Below are 8,562 nucleotides of genomic sequence, written 5' to 3'. Positions count from 1 at the left end.
CAGAGTAAAAAATAGTCTAACAAATATAAGCAGAGAAGAAAGCATTTAGACACTTAAAGTTCATGCTTAAGGTTAAAAGACATGAGATATAAACTTAAACAATTTCAGATTCATCTTAGTTATAATTATCAGGTAGTAAACTCAACTTCAAAGCTCACAAAACTACAGAGATACAACAAGATAGAGATAAGCTTACTGCAAGTCAATGAAAGCTATATTCATGTTGAACATAAACATATAATAACATATGCATGGAGACTATTGGAAAACGCAGAACAAAGATCAACATGTATTAATTATAGTTTAATCAACCATCACTTAAGGGCTCATATCAGAACAAGCTAATCGCAAGGAGTCGTTAAACTAACAGAGCATAAGTATTAACATGTTAAACACATATAGAATAGTTGCAATATACAGAACATATCTTGTCATACTTGTATTATTCAGAGAAACAAACAAAAGAGAAAAGTGAGAGAGGTGCTGGCCATTTTGAGAGCAGCATACCAAACGAGCTCTTTTCAGTTGCTCAAAATCCCAGAACCTTCAAGTTTAGACCAGCAATAGAACTCAGCAAAAGAAGAGAAAATCAGTAAGAAACCTAAGGCTTGGAACCCTAAATCTCTCAATATTTGTGTATGTCTTTCTCTTAGATAGTAGGATCGTGATTTTCTCTTGTTAGGTGGTGGTTGGTGTGTTTTTAGAGCATTTAAGACTAATATTTATAGTAGCCATTGAGGCTCTAAGGTTCAGAGAGTTTGAATTGAATAGTGGAGAGTTATATCATGGTAATGATGATACCAAGTCGAATGAAAATCAAAAGACTGGGGGGAAAATCAGCATTGAGTTTACCTGAGTGAAGGGAGATTGATCGCAGAAGGCAGAGGACCATCGGTTAAACTTAAAACCCATAGGTCACTGCGTTTGACCTCTGGGTAAAGAATCCTCATGACGAACCCTCTGAAAATCTTTATGCATGCTCCGATTTGACGAAGCGAGAGAGGATTTAGACGATTTGAAGTTACATCTTCAAGCTAGGGTTTTCAGACTCGAAGGGTTTTAAATTTTATGATTAAAAAAGGAATTTTCAGCAGGAATCGTGGTGTAGTAGGGACAGGGAGATGATTTCAGGCTTTGATTTGAAGGATTGTAATAGAGCTCAGGCGATTTGAGCTTTCACCTTTGAGCCTGGGGTTTCAGAATTTGGGTGCTTTGAATTTGTGATTGAAAAAGGGAATGTTATGTGAGAATCATGGATAAAGGAAGACAGGATGGATGATTTATTGATGGGTTCATGGCCTTGCACGAATTTGTGCAAGGCTTGGTGATTGATGGGTCTGTAAGTTCAAGTGAGAAGAGAGAAGAAGAGGAAAGGGGGAGGTGAGGCGGCTGAGTGATGTGAGAATGATTTAGGGTTTCAGGGTATTGGGGGTAGTCTCTAGTTTTAAGGGTGGAAGATAGGATATGGACTGTTGGATCTAATTATCAATGACCCTGATAATTCAATCATTTAGGATTTTTAGGGAAATTTTTGGTGGCCGTTGGATTAAAAGATTTTGGACGGTTAAGATTGAGTCTTTGGGGACGGGTATTTGAATTAAAATAGGAATTAGAGAATAAACGTGAGATGTTGATCAGATGTATCAACGGCTCAGATGAGGGTGTGTTTGTTCTGTGAGTTGAGAGTGAGGGTGGAGTGGCGCGTTATGATTGTTGCAAATGGGATCACTTGGATTACCAACAGAGATGAGATGGGGTTTTTGGACTAGGTTATTTCCGTTTGGGCTTGCACATTTGGGCCAAAAATGATTTAAAAGGTGGCCATTTTGCATTTAAGTGAGAATTGCAATTGTAGCCTTTTGGTTTTTAATCCCTTTTGAAATTAAGTTAAATAGACTTAATAATTTTTTAATAAAATGTAGTAAAAATTATAGTTGTTAAATACTACTTAATTATCGTAATTAATTGATTGTTTGAAAAAATACTTCATAGGACATTAATTTTGAATTATTGAAATGGTAAACTAATTAACTATTTTAAGGAATTAATTATGAAACTTACGTATAGAAACTATTTTTTACAAACCTAAAATAATAAATATATTTATAATTACATAATACTAATGCTAAATAATTAATTTTGAAACTAACACTGAATTAATTTGTAGAAATAGGTATTATATTTTCTACAAATTATTAAGTATAAATAAATTAATTTTAAAAGGGGAGGGCCAAAATTGGCCATCAACACGAGCATCAGAGGTCGGGCGGTTTTGCTTCAGAGACTTGAGATTTTCGAGTGGAAATGAGAGCATGTTACCATGGATTTTGTTGTTGGGCTCCCACATACTTTGAAGAAATTTGATGCAGTTTGGGTGATTGTGGATCGGTTGACTAAGTCCGCATATTTTATTTCGATTGTGACTACCTATTCATCAGAGCGGCTGGCTCAGATCTATATCCGTGAGATTTTTCAACTTCATGGTGTGCCGATTTCCATTATTTCTAATCGAGGCACACAATTTACATCGCAGTTTTGGATAGCAGTGCAGCGAGAGTTGGGCACACGGGTTGAGTTGAGTACAATATTCTACCACTAGACGGACGGACAGTCCGAGCGCACCATTCCGATTTTGGAGGATATGCTACGCACTTATGTTATGGATTTAGGGGGTTCATGGGATTAGTTTCTACTGCTTGTAGAGTTTTCCTACAACAACATCTACCAATCGAGTATTTAGATGGCTCCTTATGAGGCCTTATATGGGAGGCAGTATCGATCTCCAATTGGTTGGTTTGAGCCGGGGGAGGCTAGGTTGTTGGGTACTAATTTGGTTCGGGATGCCTTGGAGAAATCCAAGTTGATTTAGGATCGTCTTCATATAGCACGGTCTAGATAGAAGAGTTACACTGATCGAAAGGTTCGTGATGTTGCATATATGGTGGGAATGAAGGTTTTGCTTAGAGCTTCACCCATGAAGGGTGTGATGAGGTTCGGGAAGAAGCGCAAGTTGAGCCCTCGGTATATTGGCCCTTTTGAGGTGCTTGAGAAAATTGGAGAGGTGGCCTACAAGCTTGCATTGCCACCTAGTCTATCAGTTTTTCTCCAGTGTTTCATGTTTTAATGCTCCGGAAATATTATGGTGATCCGTCACATGCTTTGGATTTCATCACGGTTCAGTTAGATGGAGATTTGACTTATGATGTGGAATCGGTGGCCATCTTGGATCGGCAGGTTTGAAAGTTGAGATCAAAGAATATAGATTCAGTGAAGGTTCAATAGAGAGGCCAGCTAGTCGAGGAGGCTACTTGGGAGACCGAGCGGGATATGCGAAACAGTTATCCATACCTATTTGAGACTCAAGGTATGATTCTAGACTCATTCGAGGACGAACATTTGTTTAAGAGGGGGAGAATGTGACGACCCAGCTGATTATCTTGTGTATTGTAGTCTCGTTCCCCTATTTATTGATTATTCTATATTCATTTATGGTTACATGACTTGCCGGGGTGGTTGGTTTAGTTCGGGAAATGTTTCGGAGTGAATTGGGACACTTAATCCCAAGGTTGGAAGCTTAAGTTGAAAGAGTTGATCGGAGTTTGGCTTTTGTGTAGACGACTCAAGAATGGAGTTTTGATGGTTCTGATAACTTTGTATGGTGATTTTGCACTTAGGAGTATGTCCGAATGTTGATTTGGAGTTTCGTAGGTTGGTTTGATGCTTTTTGGCGAAAGTTGGAAAGTTGAAGATTTAGAAGGTTGAGAGGTCTAACCGAGAGTTGACTTTGTCGATATTGGTGTCGGATTTTGGTTTCAGAAGTTTGAATAGGTCTGTTGTGTCATTTATGACTTGTGTGCAAAATTTGAGGTCATTCGGAATTGGTTTTGTATGATTCGACATTAGTTTTAGAAGGTGGAAGTTCCTTAGTTCATTAGGCTTGAATTGGGATGTGATTCATGATTTCGATGGTGTTTGACGTGATTTGAGGCTTCGACTAAGCTCGAATCATGATTTAGGACCTGTTGGTATATTTGGTTGAGGTCCCAGGGGCCTCGGGTGAATTACGGATGGTTAACGGATTGAGAGTTGGACTTAAAGCATTGCTGAAGATTTTTGGTTGCTGGTGTAATCGCATTTGCGGTAGGTTTGGCTGTAGGTGCAAAGTTGCAGGTGCGGATGGAGGGTCGCAGGTGCATAATAGGGCCTGCCTTAGAGAGTTTCGCGGTTGTGTGCAGAGACTCCACAGAGGCGAAGTCGCTTCTGCGATGGGTATTCCGCAGAAGCGGATTTTGGACTTGAGGGGCTGGGACCGCAGATGCGGATAGCTTTCGCAAGATCGGACTTGCAGAAGCGCGAGTAGGACCGCAGAAGCGGACCCACAAAACCGGGGTTTTGGCCGCAGAAGCGGTAGGTCGGGATTTTAGTTGTTTTCGCAGAAGCAAGACTTTTTCCGCAAAAGCGGAATCGCAGGTTCGTGAATTGAGCCCGCAGAAGCGAGATCGCTGGGCAGTGTTTTTAATCGAATGGTTAGTTGATTTCTCATTGTTAGGACTCTGAAGTTTAGACTGGGGCGATTTTTGGAGAAGTTTCTACCTAGATTGAAGAAGTAAGTGACTTTTAATCACTTTTGTCCATGATTATTGAATACCCATTGATTATTATACCTAATTTTCATGAATCCGAATTGGAATTTGGGAATTTTTGGACTATGTTATTGGAGAGTGAAATTTGAGGATTTGAGAAGCAATTTGTTGTTGGAATTGGATGATTTTGGTATGGTTGGACTCGTAATTGAATGCGTGTTCAGAATTTATGAATTTTGTCGGGTTCCGAGGTGCGAGCCCGGGGTTGACTTTTTGACTTGAGTTAAATATCTTAGCTTTATCTTTTGGAATCACTTCATATGCCTCTTATTGATAGTATTGTGTTATTTTGGCTAGATTCGAGCCTTCCGAAAGTTGATACGCATGGGAAGGGCTTGCTAGCGGAGTGAGCTTGAGGTAAATATCTTATCTAAACTTGGCTGAGGCACTAGTTGCCTGAATTGTTCATGATAGCTACGTGTTATAGGTGCGCACATGTGTGGGGTTTGAACCCATGTGCAAACACCGTGGTATTTATCCATGCTCGGGTTGTGCTTGGGCTATGATATGCCTAGAATTGACTGTTAAGCTTTAAGTTATGATATTTCTCATATTTGTAACATTGTTGTGAACTATTTGAGCCATTTTTTAGGCTACATAGAGGTTTAGTCCCCGAATGAACTTGATAAATGCTACTTCTGTGATGAAATTACCGATTTGAGCTATGATAGCACACTTTGCACATGCCTACACTTTAGCATGTCATTTATACCAGTCCAGGAGCATGAGATCTGTTATTCATTCATCACATATATCCATTCTTGTTTACTTGTTCCTGTGTGATATGATTGGACTGGATGTCTGTGACCACGCCGGGCGGATTGTGTTGTTATGCATGTGACCATGTCAGGTAGATTGTGTTGTTATGCATGTGACCATGCCTGGCGGATTATGATATTGAGCATACGACCACGCCGGGCTGGTCGCATGTTGAATTAGTCGTGCTTACATGTGGATATGGATCTATCCCCTTCGGGTCACCCTCTCATGTTTCTCTCTTGATGGTGTACATGCAGATATTGAGGAAAACTGATAAGTGGTTTGGTATGGATATGGAAAGGTTGAGGAAATCTGGCCAGTGTTTGTTTGAATTTTGCATTTTATCTTTACTTGCAATTTCCGTGATTAATTACCTAATTTAACTGTATATCATCTCTATATATTGAATATTGACTTAACAGGGTATTTGAGTAATTGTACATATACACACACAGGTGCTTCTTCTTGTGCTTTATGACTTGATTTTATTATTGTTCTGTACTTGTTAAATGATAAAAATCTACAGGTTATAGCTAGTATCATTTATAATCCGTGCTTCTTTTACCTCGTCGAGGTTAGTTACGATACTTATTGAGTATATTGGGTCGTTTGTACTCATACAAGACTCTGCACTCAATTATGCAGATCCAGGTGTGGGGACCAGTTAATCAGCAGTAGATTTATTTGTTGGACCTAGCTTCGAGAGGCGAGGTAGAGCTGCATCCTTCGCCGCAGTTTTGACTTGTCTTTTCTTCTGTATTATTATTTTAGTTCAAACAGTAATGTTATTTAGTTTTTCATACTTGTTCTCCGTTGTAGAGCTCATGACTCTGTATTTACCAGTTTCTAGGGAATTTACCTTGTATTGGCAGTATTTTGTTACATTGAGGTTTTAGATTTATGCTATTTCTATAATTTATTATGTGTTCGGGTTCTTTATTGTTTTGTTTCGGCTTGTCTAGCCGGTGTGTTAGGCGCCATCACGGCGGGTTGGAATTTTGGGTCGTGACAATTCTGGTGTCGCAGATACCCTACAAAATCATTGGATTTTGCACAATCACACCCAGATGTGAGCACTAAAGACTCAGACTCATCCCAAAGGTCTTTAATATTGGAGTAATACACTGAGATAGAAGAAGTACATTGACTTAAGGTTGTAATTTTCTTGTGTAAGTTGAAGCTACGAGTATCATTCACTTTGTCAAACTGCCCATGTAGATCCATCTATACAGTGTGAGCATTAGAGGCATATGCAGTGCCACTAATGAGAGCGAGCAAATAAATTCATCAATCAAGAAAATACAATCATGTTTCACCTTTCCCACTTATACTAATATTTCTTATTAAATTGCTCATTTTTCCTTCTGTCATCGACCAGCCCAAGCTTATTGCAACCAAGTAAAGCAATTCACATAGATCGATATCACAATAAAAAATCAATACCATTCAACTCAAATAAAATTATAGAAACTCCACTAGTATCACCGAGCCTAAATACAATGGATGAGTGACTGCAATAATGACTCATTTAGATTTATCATCAGATGACACTTGTGAGGCAACATCAGTAGTAGCAATCGTATTCCCCTATCTAAATTGTCACCCGCCATTAGTGAACAACTCTAAATTTTAGAGTGAGAATTGAGAAAAATTAAGACGAAGAGGATGAACAAAAATGAGAAAAGAGGTAGAAGAGAAGAATCGGATCAATCCACGAGCTAGAATGCGAAGCTCGTGGCTCTGATACCATGCTGAAACTTAGAGATTGAGGAGAATAGAACCCTAATCATGGGTAAGAAGAAAGAAAATGAGAGTTGTCATCTATTAGAAATGGAGAGGCAAAATAAATATTATTTTGATCCACTAACTTTTACATCACTTACACACACACATACACTAATCCACTATCATGTGTTAGCTAACTACCAATCAGCTACAGGATTAACTAACTGCTAACCACCTAACTAATTCAAATGTACATTAAATAGATAAAAATATCCCCACGCTCAAGTCACTCTTTTTGTCTTAACAAGCAGAACTTGTAGAAGTGAGCTATACATTTTTGTGAGGAAGAGAAAGTTAACTCAGAAGGAAAAAAGAGAGATTTCAGAAAATTCATAAATGGTAATATTGAGGTAAGAAATTGTATATTGATTTTCCTCTTCTAAAAACTTGCATGAGTATGTGTTGTTCCACAACTACTCGTATTACGTCATCATATATAGAGGTGCAACTCATATTAAAGCATATTTTGACTTACTATCCATTTAAAACCCTTTTGTGAAGGATGAGATTAAACGAATTGATTATGGCGCTTAATTAGGCTTGATTTGGATTAATTTTATTAAAGTTACATTTGTAGTAGTGAAGTAATGGATGAAGAGGGAAAGAGAGGAGTTACCACTTACCAAGCCATCTAATTAATATTAGTAATACAAAATATAAGAATTTTGTGTTTATGATGGAAGCTCATGTAACAAAAAGTTCACATATGAGTACCTAATAATTTCTGAAGTCTTTTACACATCTTAATGATTATGAACAATATGTAAATAAATTCCACCAAACCAAAGGAAAATTAAATAGTGATATCTAGAAGCAAAATAACCACCTCTTTTTTAGGAAGAAAAAGGAACCCTTAGATTTTAATTTGTGCCGAGATCCATAAGGATTTAGGTTATATGCAGTGTTTTAAAAGGCATTTTTGGGGTGAGCCCTGGGGCGAGGCGCACTAAAAACGCCTCGAGGTGATGGTGTGGGGCGAAAGTCTCAAGAGGCGTACGTCCAATAATTCGGGGCGTATGCCCGGGCATTCAGGGCGTATGCCCGGGCGTTTGAGGTGCGTTTGTTTAGTGATGCGTAAGACCCAAAGACCTTTTCAAATTAAAATAAAATTTGTTGAATAAGTCCTTCATATAATACCCAAATTCTCAAAAGTCGGCTTGGTAATTACTCAAAAGTTTTAAAAAGGAACTGAAATGTATTAAATTTAAAAGTCAAGACCTTTTTTTATTGATTGAAGCCCTAATTCATGGTCTTTTCCAATTTTTTATCTTGTCCGCTAGTCTGCTAATATCTCCCAAAAGCAACAAATATTCATTTTATTTTACAAATACAAATAGAACTCCATTCCCCTTCATAGCAGCAAGTTCAAAGTTCA

Source organism: Nicotiana tomentosiformis, chromosome 7, assembly GCF_000390325.3.
Source record: "Nicotiana tomentosiformis chromosome 7, ASM39032v3, whole genome shotgun sequence".
Lineage (NCBI taxonomy): Eukaryota > Viridiplantae > Streptophyta > Magnoliopsida > Solanales > Solanaceae > Nicotiana > Nicotiana tomentosiformis.
The sequence above is the reverse complement of the archived record's forward strand: the minus strand, read 5'-3'. Positions refer to the sequence as shown.